The 21,062-nt window shown below is 39.6% G+C and overlaps 4 non-coding genes across 4 annotated transcripts; all 4 read left to right on the forward strand.

Annotated features, from left to right (window-relative positions):
* Positions 1–1,460: 1,460 nt before the first annotated feature.
* Positions 1,461–1,567, forward strand: LOC111905535 (small nucleolar RNA R71). Its single transcript, XR_002854926.1, has one exon. It is a non-coding gene; the product is annotated as a small nucleolar RNA R71 (small nucleolar RNA).
* Positions 1,568–7,406: 5,839 nt separating this feature from the next.
* Positions 7,407–7,513, forward strand: LOC128133144 (small nucleolar RNA R71). The gene has a single exon (XR_008231322.1). It is a non-coding gene; the product is annotated as a small nucleolar RNA R71 (small nucleolar RNA).
* Positions 7,514–13,368: 5,855 nt separating this feature from the next.
* LOC128133145 (small nucleolar RNA R71) lies at positions 13,369–13,475 on the forward strand. The gene has a single exon (XR_008231323.1). It is a non-coding gene; the product is annotated as a small nucleolar RNA R71 (small nucleolar RNA).
* Positions 13,476–19,322: 5,847 nt separating this feature from the next.
* Positions 19,323–19,429, forward strand: LOC128133146 (small nucleolar RNA R71). Its single transcript, XR_008231324.1, has one exon. It is a non-coding gene; the product is annotated as a small nucleolar RNA R71 (small nucleolar RNA).
* Positions 19,430–21,062: the final 1,633 nt, after the last annotated feature.

Genomic DNA, 21,062 nt, shown 5'->3' on the forward strand with positions numbered 1-21,062 from the left:
GCCGACCAAGGATTATCGGAACATCCGTGTCTTCTTTCATGTCCAAGACTACAAAATCTATTGGAAAAACAAATTTTCCAATTTTCACCAAAATATCCTTCACTATGCCTCGGGGTTGTGTCACTAAACGGTTTGCCATGTGAATCTTCATTTTTGTAGCCTTCATCTTCTGAATCTCCAATTTTTGATAAAATGAAAAAGGCATTAGATTAATGCTAGCCCCGGAATCGGCTAAAGCATTAACCTTCATTTTATTCCCAAACTCGCATGGAAGAGTGAGGCGTCCAGGATCCCCCATCTTTTCTGGTGTTTCTCCCAACACAACTTTTGAAATTTGCTCACTTAGAATCACTGTAGACTGCTTCTTTAATTGCCTTCGCATATCTATCAAGTCTTGTAGTAATTTCTGGTTCTCGGAAGCTTTGGATAAGGACTCAACAAAGGGAGTATTAATTGGAATCCCTTTCACATGCTTCACAAACTCTAAATGTTCCTTCTCCAGTTGACTAAGTGCTGCACGGGTGGGAAATGGCATAGGTGGATGATAATCTGGACTAGGCTCAAAAGATTTTTGCTCAGACTTGCGCCACGTCGTGGCCAGAGGTGTGCCACGTCGTGGCGAGCCTGGTTCAGCATTCTCTCCATTTTCGATCCTTGATTTCTTGGGCTGCTGCGGTTGTTCTTCCAACGCCTCCAGGAACTTGGATATTGTATCTTCTTCAGTATCGATGGCCATTACGTGAGATTGGGCTTTTACTTCGGGATTCTTCGGGGACAATTTTTCATGGACTAAAGTGGCTAGTTGACCAAATTGTACTTCAAGGTTATGGATGGAGGCTTGCTGGTTTTTTATCAATGTTTGTTGTTCCATGATAGCGGAATCCGTGGCATCATGTCTCTGTTCCGAAGTCTCCATAAACTTCATCAAAATGGTCTCTAGGTCGGGTTTCTTCTCGATTGGTGGCTGCTCCTTTTGGTAAAAGCCTCGACCTGTCTGCCTATACTTCTCTTCTTTTTGCTTTTTATACTCTTCATATGGCAGCCACTCCCTCTTTGGTTTCCTCCAGTCGTCGTCAAACTTATCCCCACTGGAGTAGCACACTTGAGCTTTTCTGTTCCCAAACTCATCCATATTGCAGTCCTTGGTCAAGTGTGGACCACTGCATCGCTCGCGCCCCACTCTTATGGCATGTATCGACTGGTCCATTTGTGTTATCCGGCGATCCATGTTATTTAGCATGGCCATGACAGCTGCAATGTCTTCAGTTTGGGCCCCTCCACCACCTTTACTTCCGCCTTGCCTCGGGTTATGGTATTCGCGGGAGTGTTTCGCGAATTCTTCGATGAGCTCCTTGACTTCCCTTGGATTTTTCTTTGTCAACGGTCCTTGAGAATCAAGGAGTTGTCTTGTCATTACATTGACCCCATCATAAAAGATTGACATCTCTTGCTGCACATTTAGGTCATGTTGAGGGCAATTTCTGAGTAAGCCCTTGTACCGCTCCCATGCTTCGTATAGTGACTCCCCCGGTTGTTGCTCAAAGTTGGCTATCGCCTTCTTGAGTTTGGCCATCTTGGATGGCGGGCAGAACTGGTCCAGGAATTGCTCACGCATTTGAGCCCAAGTGATTATTGTACCTGGTGGGAGTGCTTTTAACCACTCCTTAGCAGCTCCTTTGAAAGTGATGGGAAGCATCCTAAGCAAGACTGTATTTCTGGTGACATTTGGGACATTAAAGTAATCCGCAATGTCGTTGACTTCGTCTAGATGCTTAAAAGCATCCTCATGATCCTTCCCGAAAAATGGAATGTCCTTCAGTGCTGTCAATATGTGTCCCTTCAGCTCGAATGTGGCAGTGGCAGGAATTGCGGGTTGGACTAACCCAGGACCCATTTCATCTCGGATCCGCTTTTTGTATGCTCCCATGGACATTTCTTCAATCGCTGCCATCTCGTTCCTTGGCTCGTTCTCGGGTTCACTTGTGTGTTCTTCAAATTCTGGCTCGTTATCGCTTTTGGACTCGGTTTGCACGGGTGTGTGATCCAGATGTTCAAGATTGCTCTTGTGCTTCGCTGATGAACTGGACTCTCCTGTCTTTTTTCCTGACTTCCTAGAAAAGGCTGACTTCAATTCATGCAAGGGCGTCTTTTTCTTGTGAAGTGTAGATTCGGGGTCTTCCAGTGGTGGCACCAAGTGTGTGTTTGAGCTTCTGGTCATGAACTCCTGCAACTTGCTAAACTAAAACGTAAAACTGAACTAAAATAAGAAAAACTAACTACCAACTAAAAAAAAATTAAAATTTTGCCTGTCCACGTCGTGGCAAGTATGTGGCCACGTCGTGGACTCTGTGATTAACAAAAAAAAAATTATTTTGCTGAAAAATTAACTTTTTGTGGCTGTGACTCCACAAGAAGGATCGATTAATTTAATGCAAATAAATAAGCTAAAAACTAAGCCGTTCCCCGGCAACGGCGCCAAAAACTTGATGTGCACAAAAGTACTCACTAATTTTAATATTTATAACCTAACAAACTTAACTATCTATGCACTTATAGGCAGTGTACCTAGTCAGATTACAGTATAGCTTGGGTAAGTCGGGTGTCGATCACAGGGAACGGTGTTCTAATTAATTTACTTACTATTAAATTAACCTAATTTATTAACAAATTTAATAAAGGGTTTTATCTGATTTTACAAGATCAGATGAACTTAAATCCAATTCAATAAGTAAACACACACACTCTTGTTTAGATTGAATCCACTTCTCCCTTATGGCTAGCTAACAATTACGGATTACTAAGTTGGTTTTTAATTATATTAGTAATTTAGTTCTATCTTACCAATATTTAACTAATTCATGTCAAACCATGTATGTTCACACATAATTAAACACAGAACTAATTATAGTTGTAAATATGCTATATAAGATTTGTTGTGTAAACGCAATTATGATCACAATTCTCGTTCTCTAGCATAGCTAAACTTTTATTTATTCTAATTATTAACTAAGATTGGTCAATCCTAGCTCTAACAATTCAATGTTCACTAAATTATTAGGTAAACAGGTTCATGCAGTTTAATGGTCACTAAGCTACACAGAACATGTAATTAAGCAATTAGATAAACAAATATTAACATGCTAGGTCATACAAATCAAACACAAGCAAATTTTCACCAACTAAGCTTAATCCATAATCATATAACTATTCATAAGTTCAAAGCTTCATCTAGCTAAACAAGAGTAGCTAGATTCAGCTGCTCATCATAGTAATTAAACTAACACAGCTAAAACTAATGAAAGACATGTTCTAAAAATAAACCTTTACTTCTTTTGGTGTTGAAAACCCTCTTCCAGAACCTTTCTTTCGTTCTTATTCGTCTCCTGGAACTCTTTTTCTTCTGCCAAAAGTCTCCCTTTTCGTAATAATCAGGATAACTTATATAATCCTTAAAAACTCGCGCCACGTCGTGGGCAGGTTGCGCCACGTCGTGGGCTTCAAGCAATCCGTATCCTTCAAGGAAATCCTCCGCGTCGCTATGCTTATCTTCTGGGACACCCGTGCCACGTCGTGGGCTTCATCGCCACGTCGTGAATTTAGCTCTTATCGTGAATTTATTATTTTCTTGTCTTCCAAGCCTCCCATGTTCCCCATTTTGTCACCTTTGGTCCCTATCTTCGAAAATCCTTTGTATTGACTGAAAATAACAATTTAAACTCATAAGTATCATTATTCTAAACATATTATCAATTTATTAATAAAAATGTACTTAAATACTGCCTAAAAATAAGTGTAAATATGGCAATATCAAAATACCCCACACTTAGGCTTTGCTTGCCCTCAAGCAAATTTCAACTTAATTCTTAATTACTAAAACTACACAGAACAATCTGACTCTAGTTCAGCCATTATGCCAAAACCTCAACGCATGCATTTGTGTCTAAAATTCTCCTAAAGTACCCCCCCCCATACTTTAAATACTCACAATCTTCATAAACACTCGCCCACTTTTTCCGAACAATGCTCATTTTATGCAACCCTCCGAATCCATCCGCAGAAAATCTCCTAACCTCAAGGTATTTTTTAGTTGAGCAACCTAAGCATACATAAACTAGAATTACAATTTTTCGATACCACTATGGAGCTCTTTTTGGAATTCTTCAATTCTTTGACATTTGATCTTTAGTTTCTTTGAATTCACCACCATTGTTGATTTGACTTCTGGTATCTTCAACTTTTTAAATTTCTTAAGAATTTTGATCTTTTGATCTTCACTTTATTTGCTCCAAAATTCTTCACACTTTTCTTCCCGTAATTCTTTCTCTCTCTCTCTCTTTTTTTTACATGTACCTCTTTTTTTTCACTCAAAACCTACATGCTTAAGCAGAGGCGCTCAACCTCAACCTTTATTGGTTAATGATAATAATTTTCCTAGATACATTTCAGGTTTAGGCTGCTAAACATATTGCATCCCTCAAACCAAGCGGGGTTATGTTTTTGTTCCATGATTTCACTAAAATAAGGGAGGCCACAAATGCACTATAACGTGTATTGGCTCAACTAAACATTTGAACTTTCATCGGATCATCCCGCATAATACTAGCAATTATAGCTCAAATTATTAGTACTAGAATCAATTAATTTTAATTTTCCAAAATTTTCTAGCAATTTACTTTTTCTACCCCTACCCCACACTTATGTCATACAATGCCCTCATTGTATGTATAAAAACAAATCAAAATTAAAGAAAAGGGAGAAAAAGGAACAGACTCCCCTGGGATAGTGGCATGAGCATCTCCAAAAGCGTGGACAATGTACAATTGGACTTCCAAAAATCGAAACTCGGTGTAAAACTGGTTGAATACGTAAATAAACCACGAACCGAACTCGAAACGTCAATTCGTCAAAGTGTATATTTGTAAGGAAAAATGTGGCAATGATAAACTGGATCATGTCGTGATATGGGTTGAAACCGCGAACACCAAAAAGCTAAACTACTATAAATTGCAAAAGCGCCACGACGTGGCACAAGGAGTCCACGTCGTGGAAACTGAACCTCAGCAGAAAATGACTTGTTTGCTTTATTTACTCTAGCAGCTTTGACCAATGGCTAACGGGTTTCCGACTCACGACTCTAAGCTTCTTTGACTAGACAAACACGACTCGAAAGTTAACCTTCTATGCTCCTTAGAATTCCAACGCTAATCTGAAAAATTAGATCAACCCAAAAGAAAAATAAAGTAACATAATAGTCTTAATAAAGTTTTACATCATACACTAAAGTTAACATAAAAAAAAAAACTACTCAAAAACAAAACAAAAGAAAATAAAAAGAAAAAAAATTGCAAACCAAACTCGGGTTGCCTCCCGAGAAGCGCTTCTTTTTCTTGGAGTCTTGAGCTGGACTCCGTGCCTTCTACGTTGACTCTTCGGAAGAGTCTACCACCAGGATCTTTTGTTCCTTGAACCGCCGTTTATAAGCTTGAACTCTCCTTTTATACGCCTTCTTTGAATTTTCTTTTTTAGCTTTTCCATCTTCTTCATGCTTTCGTTTTGTGCCCTTTGTGTGTTCCTTGCTCTCCATAGCGTTCCCCTCTTCTTTCACCACCGGCCTTGTTACTTTTGAAGTGACTTCCTCTTCATCACTTGTCATTTCCTCGTCCTCTTTGCTCACCCAAGAAGGTGGGTTCTTGTAAGCTATGACTTCAATCAAATACGGAACAGATGCCCTTGGTTTTTTCCTCTTGTCTTGATGAACTACCTTTATCTCTTCTTCCATAAGCTTTTCCAACTCTTCTAGTTCATTCTCCTCATTAATCGTGAACACTTCTTCTTTATCTTCTTGAAAGTCATTTCTTATCCCGAAAACTTCTTGTTCATTCCCAACCCTCAAAGTGAGCTTGGACTCGCGGATATCAACCAGGGCACCAGCAGTGTTAAGCAATGGCCGACCAAGGATTATCGGAACATCCGTGTCTTCTTTCATGTCCAAGACTACAAAATCTATTGGAAAAACAAATTTTCCAATTTTCACCAAAATATCCTCCACTATGCCTCGGGGTTGTGTCACTAAACGGTTTGCCATGTGAATCTTCATTTTTGTAGCCTTCATCTTCTGAATCTCCAATTTTTGATAAAATGAAAAAGGCATTAGATTAATGCTAGCCCCGGAATCGGCTAAAGCATTAACCTTCATTTTATTCCCAAACTCGCATGGAAGAGTGAGGCGTCCAGGATCCCCCATCTTTTCTGGTGTTTCTCCCAACACAACTTTTGAAATTTGCTCACTTAGAATCACTGTAGACTGCTTCTTTAATTGCCTTCGCGTATCTATCAAGTCTTGTAGTAATTTCTGGTTCTCGGAAGCTTTGGATAAGGACTCAACAAAGGGAGTATTAATTGGAATCCCTTTCACATGCTTCACAAACTCTAAATGTTCCTTCTCCAGTTGACTAAGTGCTGCACGGGTGGGAAATGGCATAGGTGGATGATAATCTGGACTAGGCTCAAAAGATTTTTGCTCAGACTTGCGCCACGTCGTGGCCAGAGGTGTGCCACGTCGTGGCGAGCCTGGTTCAGCATTCTCTCCATTTTCGATCCTTGATTTCTTGGGCTGCTGCGGTTGTTCTTCCAACGCCTCCAGGAACTCGGATATTGTATCTTCTTCAGTATCGATGGCCATTACGTGAGATTGGGCTTTTACTTCGGGATTCTTCGGGGACAATTTTTCATGGACTAAAGTGGCTAGTTGACCAAATTGTACTTCAAGGTTATGGATGGAGGCTTGCTGGTTTTTTATCAATGTTTGTTGTTCCATGATAGCGGAATCCGTGGCATCATGTCTCTTTTCCGAAGTCTCCATAAACTTCATCAAAATGGTCTCTAGGTCGGGTTTCTTCTCGATTGGTGGCTGCTCCTTTTGGTAAAAGCCTCGACCTGTCTGCCTATACTTCTCTTCTTTTTGCTTTTTATACTCTTCATATGGCAGCCACTCCCTCTTTGGTTTCCTCCAGTCGTCATCAAACTTATCCCCACTGGAGTAGCACACTTGAGCTTTTCTGTTCCCAAACTCATCCATATTGCAGTCCTTGGTCAAGTGTGGACCACTGCATCGCTCGCGCCCCACTCTTATGGCATGTATCGACTGGTCCATTTGTGTTATCCGGCGATCCATGTTATTTAGCATGGCCATGACAGCTGCAATGTCTTCAGTTTGGGCCCCTCCACCACCTTTACTTCCGCCTTGCCTCGGGTTATGGTATTCGCGGGAGTGTTTCGCGAATTCTTCGATGAGCTCCTTGACTTCCCTTGGATTTTTCTTTGTCAACGGTCCTTGAGAATCAAGGAGTTGTCTTGTCATTACATTGACCCCATCATAAAAGATTGACATCTCTTGCTGCACATTTAGGTCATGTTGAGGGCAATTTCTGAGTAAGCCCTTGTACCGCTCCCATGCTTCGTATAGTGACTCCCCCGGTTGTTGCTCAAAGTTGGCTATCGCCTTCTTGAGTTTGGCCATCTTGGATGGCGGGCAGAACTGGTCCAGGAATTGCTCACGCATTTGAGCCCAAGTGATTATTGTACCTGGTGGGAGTGCTTTTAACCACTCCTTAGCAGCTCCTTTGAAAGTGATGGGAAGCATCCTAAGCAAGACTGTATTTCTGGTGACATTTGGGACATTAAAGTAATCCGCAATGTCGTTGACTTCGTCTAGATGCTTAAAAGCATCCTCATGATCCTTCCCGAAAAATGGAATGTCCTTCAGTGCTGTCAATATGTGTCCCTTCAGCTCGAATGTGGCAGTGGCAGGAATTGCGGGTTGGACTAACCCAGGACCCATTTCATCTCGGATCCGCTTTTTGTATGCTCCCATGGACATTTCTTCAATCGCTGCCATCTCGTTCCTTGGCTCGTTCTCGGGTTCACTTGTGTGTTCTTCAAATTCTGGCTCGTTATCGCTTTTGGACTCGGTTTGCACGGGTGTGTGATCCAGATGTTCAAGATTGCTCTTGTGCTTCGCTGATGAACTGGACTCTCCTGTCTTTTTTCCCGACTTCCTAGAAAAGGCTGACTTCAATTCTTGCAAGGGCGTCTTTTTCTTGTGAAGTGCAGATTCGGGGTCTTCCAGTGGTGGCACCAAGTGTGTGTTTGAGCTTCTGGTCATGAACTCCTGCAACTTGCTAAACTAAAACGTAAAACTGAACTAAAATAAGAAAAACTAACTACCAACTAAAAAAAAAAATTAAAATTTTGCCTGTCCACGTCGTGGCAAGTATGTGGCCACGTCGTGGACTCTGTGATTAACAAAAAAAAAATTATTTTGCTGAAAAATTAACTTTTTGTGGCTGTGACTCCACAAGAAGGATCGATTAATTTAATGCAAATAAATAAGCTAAAAACTAAGCCGTTCCCCGGCAACGGCGCCAAAAACTTGATGTGTACAAAAGTACTCACTAATTTTAATATTTATAACCTAACAAACTTAACTATCTATGCACTTATAGGCAGTGTACCTAGTCAGATTACAGTATAGCTTGGGTAAGTCGGGTGTCGATCACAGGGAACGGTGTTCTAATTAATTTACTTACTATTAAATTAACCTAATTTATTAACAAATTTAATAAAGGGTTTTATCTGATTTTACAAGATCAGATGAACTTAAATCCAATTCAATAAGTAAACACACACACTCTTGTTTAGATTGAATCCACTTCTCCCTTATGGCTAGCTAACAATTACGGATTACTAAGTTGGTTTTTAATTATATTAGTAATTTAGTTCTATCTTACCAATATTTAACTAATTCATGTCAAACCATGTATGTTCACACATAATTAAACACAGAACTAATTATAGTTGTAAATATGCTATATAAGATTTGTTGTGTAAACGCAATTATGATCACAATTCTCGTTCTCTAGCACAACTAAACTTTTATTTATTCTAATTATTAACTAAGATTGGTCAATCCTAGCTCTAACAATTCAATGTTCACTAAATTATTAGGTAAACGGGTTCATGCAGTTTAATGGTCACTAAGCTACACAGAACATGTAATTAAGCAATTAGATAAACAAATATTAACATGCTAGGTCATACAAATCAAACACAAGCAAATTTTCACCAACTAAGCTTAATCCATAATCATATAACTATTCATAAGTTCAAAGCTTCATCTAGCTAAACAAGAGTAGCTAGATTCAGCTGCTCATCATAGTAATTAAACTAACACAGCTAAAACTAATGAAAGACATGTTCTAAAAATAAACCTTTACTTCTTTTGGTGTTGAAAACCCTCTTCCAGAACCTTTCTTTCGTTCTTATTCGTCTCCTGGAACTCTTTTTCTTCTGCCAAAAGTCTCCCTTTTCGTAATAATCAGGAGAACTTATATAATCCTTAAAAACTCGCGCCACGTCGTGGGCAGGTTGCGCCACGTCGTGGGCTTCAAGCAATCCGTATCCTTCAAGGAAATCCTCCGCGTCGCGATGCTTATCTTATGGGACACCCGTGCCACGTCGTGGGCTTCATCGCCACGTCGTGAATTTAGCTCTTATCGTGAATTTATTATTTTCTTGTCTTCCAAGCCTCCCATGTTCCCCATTTTGTCACCTTTGGTCCCTTTCTTCGAAAATCCTTTGTATTGACTGAAAATAACAATTTAAACTCATAAGTATCATTATTCTAAACATATTATCAATTTATTAATAAAAATGTACTTAAATACTGCCTAAAAATAAGTGTAAATATGGCAATATCAAAATACCCCACACTTAGGCTTTGCTTGCCCTCAAGCAAATTTCAACTTAATTCTTAATTACTAAAACTACACAGAACAATCTGACTCTAGTTCAGCCATTATGCCAAAACCTCAACGCATGCATTTGTGTCTAAAATTCTCCTAAAGTACCCCCCCCCCCCATACTTTAAATACTCACAATCTTCATAAACACTCGCCCACTTTTTCCGAACAATGCTCATTTTATGCAACCCTCCGAATCCATCCGCAGAAAATCTCCTAACCTCAAGGTATTTTTTAGTTGAGCAACCTAAGCATACATAAACTAGAATTACAATTTTTCGATACCACTATGGAGCTCTTTTTGGAATTCTTCAATTCTTTGACATTTGATCTTTAGTTTCTTTGAATTCACCACCATTGTTGATTTGACTTCTGGTATCTTCAACTTTTTAAATTTCTTAAGAATTTTAATCTTTTGATCTTCACTTTATTTGCTCCAAAATTCTTCACACTTTTCTTCCTGTAATTCTTTCTCTCTCTCTCTTTTTTTTTTACATGTACCTCTTTTTTTTCACTCAAAACCTACATGCTTAAGCAGAGGCGCTCAACCTCAACCTTTATTGGTTAATGATAATAATTTTCCTAGATACATTTCAGGTTTAGGCTGCTAAACATATTGCATCCCTCAAACCAAGCGGGGTTATGTTTTTGTTCCATGATTTCACTAAAATAAGGGAGGCCAGAAATGCACTATAACGTGTATTGGCTCAACTAAACATTTGAACTTTCATCGGATCATCCCGCATAATACTAGCAATTATAGCTCAAATTATTAGTACTAGAATCAATTAATTTTAATTTTCCAAAATTTTCTAGCAATTTACTTTTTCTACCCCTACCCCACACTTATGTCATACAATGCCCTCATTGTATGTATAAAAACAAATCAAAATTAAAGAAAAGGGAGAAAAAGGAACAGACTCCCCTGGGATAGTGGCGTGAGCATCTCCAAAAGTGTGGACAATGTACAATTGGACTTCCAAAAATCGAAACTCGGTGTAAAACTGGTTGAATACGTAAATAAACCACGAACCGAACTCGAAACGTCAATTCGTCAAAGTGTATATTTGTAAGGAAAAATGTGGCAATGATAAACTGGATCATGTCGTGATATGGGTTGAAACCGCGAACACCAAAAAGCTAAACTACTATAAATTGCAAAAGCGCCACGACGTGGCACAAGGAGTCCACGTCGTGGAAACTGAACCTCAGCAGAAAATGACTTGTTTGCTTTATTTACTCTAGCAGCTTTGACCAATGGCTAACTGGTTTCCGACTCACGACTCTAAGCTTCTTTGACTAGACAAACACGACTCGAAAGTTAACCTTCTATGCTCCTTAGAATTCCAACGCTAATCTGAAAAATTAGATCAACCCAAAAGAAAAATAAAGTAACATAATAGTCTTAATAAAGTTTTACATCATACACTAAAGTTAACATAAAAAAAAAACAAAAAAAAAACTACTCAAAAACAAAACAAAAGAAAATAAAAAGAAAAAAAATTGCAAACCAAACTCGGGTTGCCTCTCGAGAAGCGCTTCTTTTTCTTGGAGTCTTGAGCTGGACTCCGTGCCTTCTACGTTGACTCTTCGGAAGAGTCTACCACCAGGATCTTTTGTTCCTTGAACCGCCGTTTATAAGCTTGAACTCTCCTTTTTATACGCCTTCTTTGAATTTTCTTTTTTAGCTTTTCCATCTTCTTCATGCTTTCGTTTTGTGCCCTTTGTGTGTTCCTTGCTCTCCATAGCGTTCCCCTCTTCTTTCACCACCGGCCTTGTTACTTTTGAAGTGACTTCCTCTTCATCACTTGTCATTTCCTCGTCCTCTTTGCTCACCCAAGAAGGTGGGTTCTTGTAAGCTATGACTTCAATCAAATACGGAACAGATGCCCTTGGTTTTGTCCTCTTGTCTTGATGAACTACCTTTATCTCTTCTTCCATAAGCTTTTCCAACTCTTCTAGTTCATTCTCCTCATTAATCGTGAACACTTCTTCTTTATCTTCTTGAAAGTCATTTCTTATCCCGAAAACTTCTTGTTCATTCCCAACCCTCAAAGTGAGCTTGGACTCGCGGATATCAACCAGGGCACCAGCAGTGTTAAGCAATGGCCGACCAAGGATTATCGGAACATCCGTGTCTTCTTTCATGTCCAAGACTACAAAATCTATTGGAAAAACAAATTTTCCAATTTTCACCAAAATATCCTCCACTATGCCTCGGGGTTGTGTCACTGAACGGTTTGCCATGTGAATCTTCATTTTTGTAGCCTTCATCTTCTGAATCTCCAATTTTTGATAAAATGAAAAAGGCATTAGATTAATGCTAGCCCCGGAATCGGCTAAAACATTAACCTTCATTTTATTCCCAAACTCGCATGGAAGAGTGAGGCGTCCAGGATCCCCCATCTTTTCTGGTGTTTCTCCCAACACAACTTTTAAAATTTGCTCACTTAGAATCACTGTAGACTGCTTCTTTAATTGCCTTCGCGTATCTATCAAGTCTTGTAGTAATTTCTGGTTCTCGGAAGCTTTGGATAAGGACTCAACAAAGGGAGTATTAATTGGAATCCCTTTCACATGCTTCACAAACTCTAAATGTTCCTTCTCCAGTTGACTAAGTGCTGCACGGGTGGGAAATGGCATAGGTGGATGATAATCTGGACTAGGCTCAAAAGATTTTTGCTCAGACTTGCGCCACGTCGTGGCCAGAGGTGTGCCACGTCGTGGCGAGCCTGGTTCAACATTCTCTCCATTTTCGATCCTTGATTTCTTGGGCTGCTGCGGTTGTTCTTCCAACGCCTCCAGGAACTCGGATATTGTATCTTCTTCAGTATCGATGGCCATTACGTGAGATTGGGCTTTTACTTCGGGATTCTTCGGGGACAATTTTTCATGGACTAAAGTGGCTAGTTGACCAAATTGTACTTCAAGGTTATGGATGGAGGCTTGCTGGTTTTTTATCAATGTTTGTTGTTCCATGATAGCGGAATCCGTGGCATCATGTCTCTTTTCCGAAGTCTCCATAAACTTCATCAAAATGGTCTCTAGGTCGGGTTTCTTCTCGATTGGTGGCTGCTCCTTTTGGTAAAAGCCTCGACCTGTCTGCCTATACTTCTCTTCTTTTTGCTTTTTATACTCTTCATATGGCAGCCACTCCCTCTTTGGTTTCCTCCAGTCGTCATCAAACTTATCCCCACTGGAGTAGCACACTTGAGCTTTTCTGTTCCCAAACTCATCCATATTGTAGTCCTTGGTCAAGTGTGGACCACTGCATCGCTCGCACCCCACTCTTATGGCATGTATCGACTGGTCCATTTGTGTTATCCGGCGATCCATGTTATTTAGCATGGCCATGACAGCTGCAATGTCTTCAGTTTGGGCCCCTCCACCACCTTTTTTTCCGCCTTGCCTCGGGTTATTGTATTCGCGGGAGTGTTTCGCGAATTCTTCGATGAGCTCCTTGACTTCCCTTGGATTTTTCTTTGTCAACGGTCCTTGAGAATCAAGGAGTTGTCTTGTCATTACATTGACCCCATCATAAAAGATTGACATCTCTTGCTGCACATTTAGGTCATGTTGAGGGCAATTTCTGAGTAAGCCCTTGTACCGCTCCCATGCTTCGTATAGTGACTCCCCCGGTTGTTGCTCAAAGTTGGCTATCGCCTTCTTGAGTTTGGCCATCTTGGATGGCGGGCAGAACTGGTCCAGGAATTGCTCACGCATTTGAGCCCAAGTGATTATTGTACCTGGTGGGAGTGCTTTTAACCACTCCTTAGCAGCTCCTTTGAAAGTGATAGGAAGCATCCTAAGCAAGACTGTATTTCTGGTGACATTTGGGACATTAAAGTAATCTGCAATGTCGTTGACTTCGTCTAGATGCTTAAAAGCATCCTCATGATCCTTCCCGAAAAATGGAATGTCCTTCAGTGCTGTCAATATGTGTCCCTTCAGCTCGAATGTGGCAGTGGCAGGAATTGCGGGTTGGACTAACCCAGGACCCATTTCATCTCGGATCCGCTTTTTGTATGCTCCCATGGACATTTCTTCAATCGCTGCCATCTCGTTCCTTGGCTCGTTCTCGGGTTCACTTGTGTGTTCTTCAAATTCTGGCTCGTTATCGCTTTTGGACTCGGTTTGCACGGGTGTGTGATCCAGATGTTCAAGATTGCTCTTGTGCTTCGCTGATGAACTGGACTCTCCTGTCTTTTTTCCCGACTTCCTAGAAAAGGCTGACTTCAATTCTTGCAAGGGCGTCTTTTTCTTGTGAAGTGCAGATTCGGGGTCTTCCAGTGGTGGCACCAAGTGTGTGTTTGAGCTTCTGGTCATGAACTCCTGCAACTTGCTAAACTAAAACGTAAAACTGAACTAAAATAAGAAAAACTAACTACCAACTAAAAAAAAAATTAAAATTTTGCCTGTCCACGTCGTGGCAAGTATGTGGCCACGTCGTGGACTCTGTGATTAACAAAAAAAAATTATTTTGCTGAAAAATTAACTTTTTGTGGCTGTGACTCCACAAGAAGGATCGATTAATTTAATGCAAATAAATAAGCTAAAAACTAAGCCGTTCCCCGGCAACGGCGCCAAAAACTTGATGTGCACAAAAGTACTCACTAATTTTAATATTTATAACCTAACAAACTTAACTATCTATGCACTTATAGGCAGTGTACCTAGTCAGATTACAGTATAGCTTGGGTAAGTCGGGTGTCGATCACAGGGAACGGTGTTCTAATTAATTTACTTACTATTAAATTAACCTAATTTATTAACAAATTTAATAAAGGGTTTTATCTGATTTTACAAGATCAGATGAACTTAAATCCAATTCAATAAGTAAACACACACACTCTTGTTTAGATTGAATCCACTTCTCCCTTATGGCTAGCTAACAATTACGGATTACTAAGTTGGTTTTTAATTATATTAGTAATTTAGTTCTATCTTACCAATATTTAACTAATTCATGTCAAACCATGTATGTTCACACATAATTAAACACAGAACTAATTATAGTTGTAAATATGCTATATAAGATTTGTTGTGTAAACGCAATTATGATCACAATTCTCGTTCTCTAGCATAGCTAAACTTTTATTTATTCTAATTATTAACTAAGATTGGTCAATCCTAGCTCTAACAATTCAATGTTCACTAAATTATTAGGTAAACAGGTTCATGCAGTTTAATGGTCACTAAGCTACACAGAACATGTAATTAAGCAATTAGATAAACAAATATTAACATGCTAGGTCATACAAATCAAACACAAGCAAATTTTCACCAACTAAGCTTAATCCATAATCATATAACTATTCATAAGTTCAAAGCTTCATCTAGCTAAACAAGAGTAGCTAGATTCAGCTGCTCATCATAGTAATTAAACTAACACAGCTAAAACTAATGAAAGACATGTTCTAAAAATAAACCTTTACTTCTTTTGGTGTTGAAAACCCTCTTCCAGAACCTTTCTTTCGTTCTTATTCGTCTCCTGGAACTCTTTTTCTTCTGCCAAAAGTCTCCCTTTTCGTAATAATCAGGAGAACTTATATAATCCTTAAAAACTCGCGCCACGTCGTGGGCAGGTTGCGCCACGTCGTGGGCTTCAAGCAATCCGTATCCTTCAAGGAAATCCTCCGCGTTGCGATGCTTATCTTCTGGGACACCCGTGCCACGTCGTGGGCTTCATCGCCACGTCGTGAATTTAGCTCTTATCGTGAATTTATTATTTTCTTGTCTTCCAAGCCTCCCATGTTCCCCATTTTGTCACCTTTGGTCCCTTTCTTCGAAAATCCTTTGTATTGACTGAAAATAACAATTTAAACTCATAAGTATCATTATTCTAAACATATTATCAATTTATTAATAAAAATGTACTTAAATACTGCCTAAAAATAAGTGTAAATATGGCAATATCAAAATACCCCACACTTAGGCTTTGCTTGCCCTCAAGCAAATTTCAACTTAATTCTTAATTACTAAAACTACACAGAACAATCTGACTCTAGTTCAGCCATTATGCCAAAACCTCAACGCATGCATTTGTGTCTAAAATTCTCCTAAAGTACCCCCCCATACTTTAAATACTCACAATCTTCATAAACACTCGCCCACTTTTTCCGAACAATGCTCATTTTATGCAACCCTCCGAATCCATCCGCAGAAAATCTCCTAACCTCAAGGTATTTTTTAGTTGAGCAACCTAAGCATACATAAACTAGAATTACAATTTTTCGATACCACTATGGAGCTCTTTTTGGAATTCTTCAATTCTTTGACATTTGATCTTTAGTTTCTTTGAATTCACCACCATTGTTGATTTGACTTCTGGTATCTTCAACTTTTTAAATTTCTTAAGAATTTTGATCTTTTGATCTTCACTTTATTTGCTCCAAAATTCTTCACACTTTTCTTCCCGTAATTCTTTCTCTCTCTCTCTTTTTTTTTTACATGTACCTCTTTTTTTTCACTCAAAACCTACATGCTTAAGCAGAGGCGCTCAACCTCAACCTTTATTGGTTAATGATAATAATTTTCCTAGATACATTTCAGGATTAGGCTGCTAAACATATTGCATCCCTCAAACCAAGCGGAGTTATGTTTTTGTTCCATGATTTCACTAAAATAAGGGAGGCCACAAATGCACTATAACGTGTATTGGCTCAACTAAACATTTGAACTTTTATCGGATCATCCCGCATAATACTAGCAATTATAGCTCAAATTATTAGTACTAGAATCAATTAATTTTAATTTTCCAAAATTTTCTAGCAATTTACTTTTTCTACCCCTACCCCACACTTATGTCATACAATGCCCTCATTGTATGTATAAAAACAAATCAAAATTAAAGAAAAGGGAGAAAAAGGAACAGACTCCCCTGGGATAGTGGCGTGAGCATCTCCAAAAGCGTGGACAATGTACAATTGGACTTCCAAAAATCGAAACTCGGTGTAAAACTGGTTGAATACGTAAATAAACCACGAACCGAACTCGAAACGTCAATTCGTCAAAGTGTATATTTGTAAGGAAAAATGTGGCAATGATAAACTGGATCATGTCGTGATATGGGTTGAAACCGCGAACACCAAAAAGCTAAACTACTATAAATTGCAAAAGCGCCACGACGTGGCACAAGGAGTCCACGTCGTGGAAACTGAACCTCAGCAGAAAATGACTTGTTTGCTTTATTTACTCTAGCAGCTTTGACCAATGGCTAACTGGTTTCCGACTCACGACTCTAAGCTTCTTTGACTAGACAAACACGACTCGAAAGTTAACCTTCTATGCTCCTTAGAATTCCAACGCTAATCTGAAAAATTAGATCAACCCAAAAGAAAAATAAAGTAACATAATAGTCTTAATAAAGTTTTACATCATACACTAAAGTTAACATAAAAAAAAAACAAAAAAAAAACTACTCAAAAACAAAACAAAAGAAAATAAAAAGAAAAAAAATTGCAAACCAAACTCGGGTTGCCTCCCGAGAAGCGCTTCTTTTTCTTGGAGTCTTGAGCTGGACTCCGTGCCTTCTACGTTGACTCTTCGGAAGAGTCTACCACCAGGATCTTTTGTTCCTTGAACCGCCGTTTATAAGCTTGAACTCTCCTTTTATACGCCTTCTTTGAATTTTCTTTTTTAGCTTTTCCATCTTCTTCATGCTTTCGTTTTGTGCCCTTTGTGTGTTCCTTGCTCTCCATAGCGTTCCCCTCTTCTTTCACCACCGGCCTTGTTACTTTTGAAGTGACTTCCTCTTCATCACTTGTCATTTCCTCGTCCTCTTTGCTCACCCAAGAAGGTGGGTTCTTGTAAGCTATGACTTCAATCAAATACGGAACAGATGCCCTTGGTTTTGTCCTCTTGTCTTGATGAACTACCTTTATCTCTTCTTCCATAAGCTTTTCCAACTCTTCTAGTTCATTCTCCTCATTAATCGTGAACACTTCTTCTTTATCTTCTTGAAAGTCATTTCTTATCCCGAAAACTTCTTGTTCATTCCCAACCCTCAAAGTGAGCTTGGACTCGCGGATATCAACCAGGGCACCAGCAGTGTTAAGCAATGGCCGACCAAGGATTATCGGAACATCCGTGTCTTCTTTCATGTCCAAGACTACAAAATCTATTGGAAAAACAAATTTTCCAATTTTCACCAAAATATCCTCCACTATGCCTCGGGGTTGTGTCACTGAACGGTTTGCCATGTGAATCTTCATTTTTGTAGCCTTCATCTTCTGAATCTCCAATTTTTGATAAAATGAAAAAGGCATTAGATTAATGCTAGCCCCGGAATCGGCTAAAGCATTAACCTTCATTTTATTCCCAAACTCGCATGGAAGAGTGAGGCGTCCAGGATCCCCCATCTTTTCTGGTGTTTCTCCCAACACAACTTTTGAAATTTGCTCACTTAGAATCACTGTAGACTGCTTCTTTAATTGCCTTCGCGTATCTATCAAGTCTTGTAGTAATTTCTGGTTCTCGGAAGCTTTGGATAAGGACTCAACAAAGGGAGTATTAATTGGAATCCCTTTCACATGCTTCACAAACTCTAAATGTTCCTTCTCCAGTTGACTAAGTGCTGCACGGGTGGGAAATGGCATAGGTGGATGATAATCTGGACTAGGCTCAAAAGATTTTTGCTCAGACTTGCGCCACGTCGTGGCCAGAGGTGTGCCACGTCGTGGCGAGCCTGGTTCAGCATTCTCTCCATTTTCGATCCTTGATTTCTTGGGCTGCTGCGGTTGTTCTTCCAACGCCTCCAGGAACTCGGATATTGTATCTTCTTCAGTATCGATGGCCATTACGTGAGATTGGGCTTTTACTTCGGGATTCTTCGGGGACAATTTTTCATGGACTAAAGTGGCTAGTTGACCAAATTGTACTTCAAGGTTATGGATGGAGGCTTGCTGGTTTTTTATCAATGTTTGTTGTTCCATGATAGCGGAATCCGTGGCATCATGTCTCTTTTCCGAAGTCTCCATAAACTTCATCAAAATGGTCTCTAGGTCGGGTTTCTTCTCGATTGGTGGCTGCTCCTTTTGGTAAAAGCCTCGACCTGTCTGCCTATACTTCTCTTCTTTTTGCTTTTTATACTCTTCATATGGCAGCCACTCCCTCTTTGGTTTCCTCCAGTCGTCATCAAACTTATCCCCACTGGAGTAGCACACTTGAGCTTTTCTGTTCCCAAACTCATCCATATTACTGTCCTTGGTCAAGTGTGGACCACTGCATCGCTCGCACCCCACTCTTATGGCATGTATCGACTGGTCCATTTGTGTTATCCGGCGATCCATGTTATTTAGCATGGCCATGACAGCTGCAATGTCTTCAGTTTGGGCCCCTCCACCACCTTTACTTCCGCCTTGCCTCGGGTTATGGTATTCGCGGGTGTGTTTCGCGAATTCTTCGATGAGCTCCTTGACTTCCCTTGGATTTTTCTTTGTCAACGGTCCTTGAGAATCAAGGAGTTGTCTTGTCATTACATTGATCCCATCATAAAAGATTGACATCTCTTGCTGCACATTTAGGTCATGTTGAGGGCAATTTCTGAGTAAGCCCTTGTACCGCTCCCATGCTTCGTATAGTGACTCCCCCGGTTGTTGCTCAAAGTTGGCTATCGCCTTCTTGAGTTTGGCCATCTTGGATGGCGGGCAGAACTGGTCCAGGAATTGCTCACGCATTTGAGCCCAAGTGATTATTGTACCTGGTGGGAGTGCTTTTAACCACTCCTTAGCAGCTCCTTTGAAAGTGATGGGAAGCATCCTAAGCAAGACTGTATTTCTGGTGACATTTGGGACATTAAATTAATCCGCAATGTCGTTGACTTCGTCTAGATGCTTAAAAGCATCCTCATGATCCTTCCCGAAAAATGGAATGTCCTTCAGTGCTGTCAATATGTGTCCCTTCAGCTCGAATGTGGCAGTGGCAGGAATTGCGGGTTGGACTAACCCAGGACCCATTTCATCTCGGATCCGCTTTTTGTATGCTCCCATGGACATTTCTTCAATCGCTGCCATCTCGTTCCTTGGCTCGTTCTCGGGTTCACTTGTGTGTTCTTCAAATTCTGGCTCGTTATCGCTTTTGGACTCGGTTTGCACGGGTGTGTGATCCAGATGTTCAAGATTGCTCTTGTGCTTCGCTGATGAACTGGACTCTCCTGTCTTTTTTCCCGACTTCCTAGAAAAGGCTGACTTCAATTCTTGCAAGGGCGTCTTTTTCTTGTGAAGTGCAGATTCGGGGTCTTCCAGTGGTGGCACCAAGTGTGTGTTTGAGCTTCTGGTCATGAACTCCTGCAACTTGCTAAACTAAAACGTAAAACTGAACTAAAATAAGAAAAACTAACTACCAACTAAAAAAAAAATTAAAATTTTGCCTGTCCACGTCGTGGCAAGTATGTGGCCACGTCGTGGACTCTGTGATTAACAAAAAAAAAATTATTTTGCTGAAAAATTAACTTTTTGTGGCTGTGACTCCACAAGAAGGATCGATTAATTTAATGCAAATAAATAAGCTAAAAACTAAGTCGTTCCCCGGCAACGGCGCCAAAAACTTGATGTGCACAAAAGTACTCACTAATTTTAATATTTATAACCTAACAAACTTAACTATCTATGCACTTATAGGCAGTGTACCTAGTCAGATTACAGTATAGCTTGGGTAAGTCGGGTGTCGATCACAGGGAACGGTGTTCTAATTAATTTACTTACTATTAAATTAACCTAATTTATTAACAAATTTAATAAAGGGTTTTATCTGATTTTACAAGATCAGATGAACTTAAATCCAATTCAATAAGTAAACACACACACACTCTTGTTTAGATTGAATCCACTTCTCCCTTATGGCTAGCTAACAATTACGGATTACTAAGTTGGTTTTTAATTATATTAGTAATTTAGTTCTATCTTACCAATATTTAACTAATTCATGTCAAACCATGTATGTTCACACATAATTAAACACAGAACTAATTATAGTTGTAAATATGCTATATAAGATTTGTTGTGTAAACGCAATTATGATCACAATTCTCGTTCTCTAGCATAGCTAAACTTTTATTTATTCTAATTATTAACTAAGATTGGTCAATCCTAGCTCTAACAATTCAATGTTCACTAAATTATTAGGTAAACAGGTTCATGCAGTTTAATGGTCACTAAGCTACACAGAACATGTAATTAAGCAATTAGATAAACAAATATTAACATGCTAGGTCATACAAATCAAACACAAGCAAATTTTCACCAACTAAGCTTAATCCATAAT

This window comes from Lactuca sativa, chromosome 3 (genome assembly GCF_002870075.4).
Source record: "Lactuca sativa cultivar Salinas chromosome 3, Lsat_Salinas_v11, whole genome shotgun sequence".
Classification (NCBI taxonomy): Eukaryota; Viridiplantae; Streptophyta; class Magnoliopsida; order Asterales; family Asteraceae; genus Lactuca; species Lactuca sativa.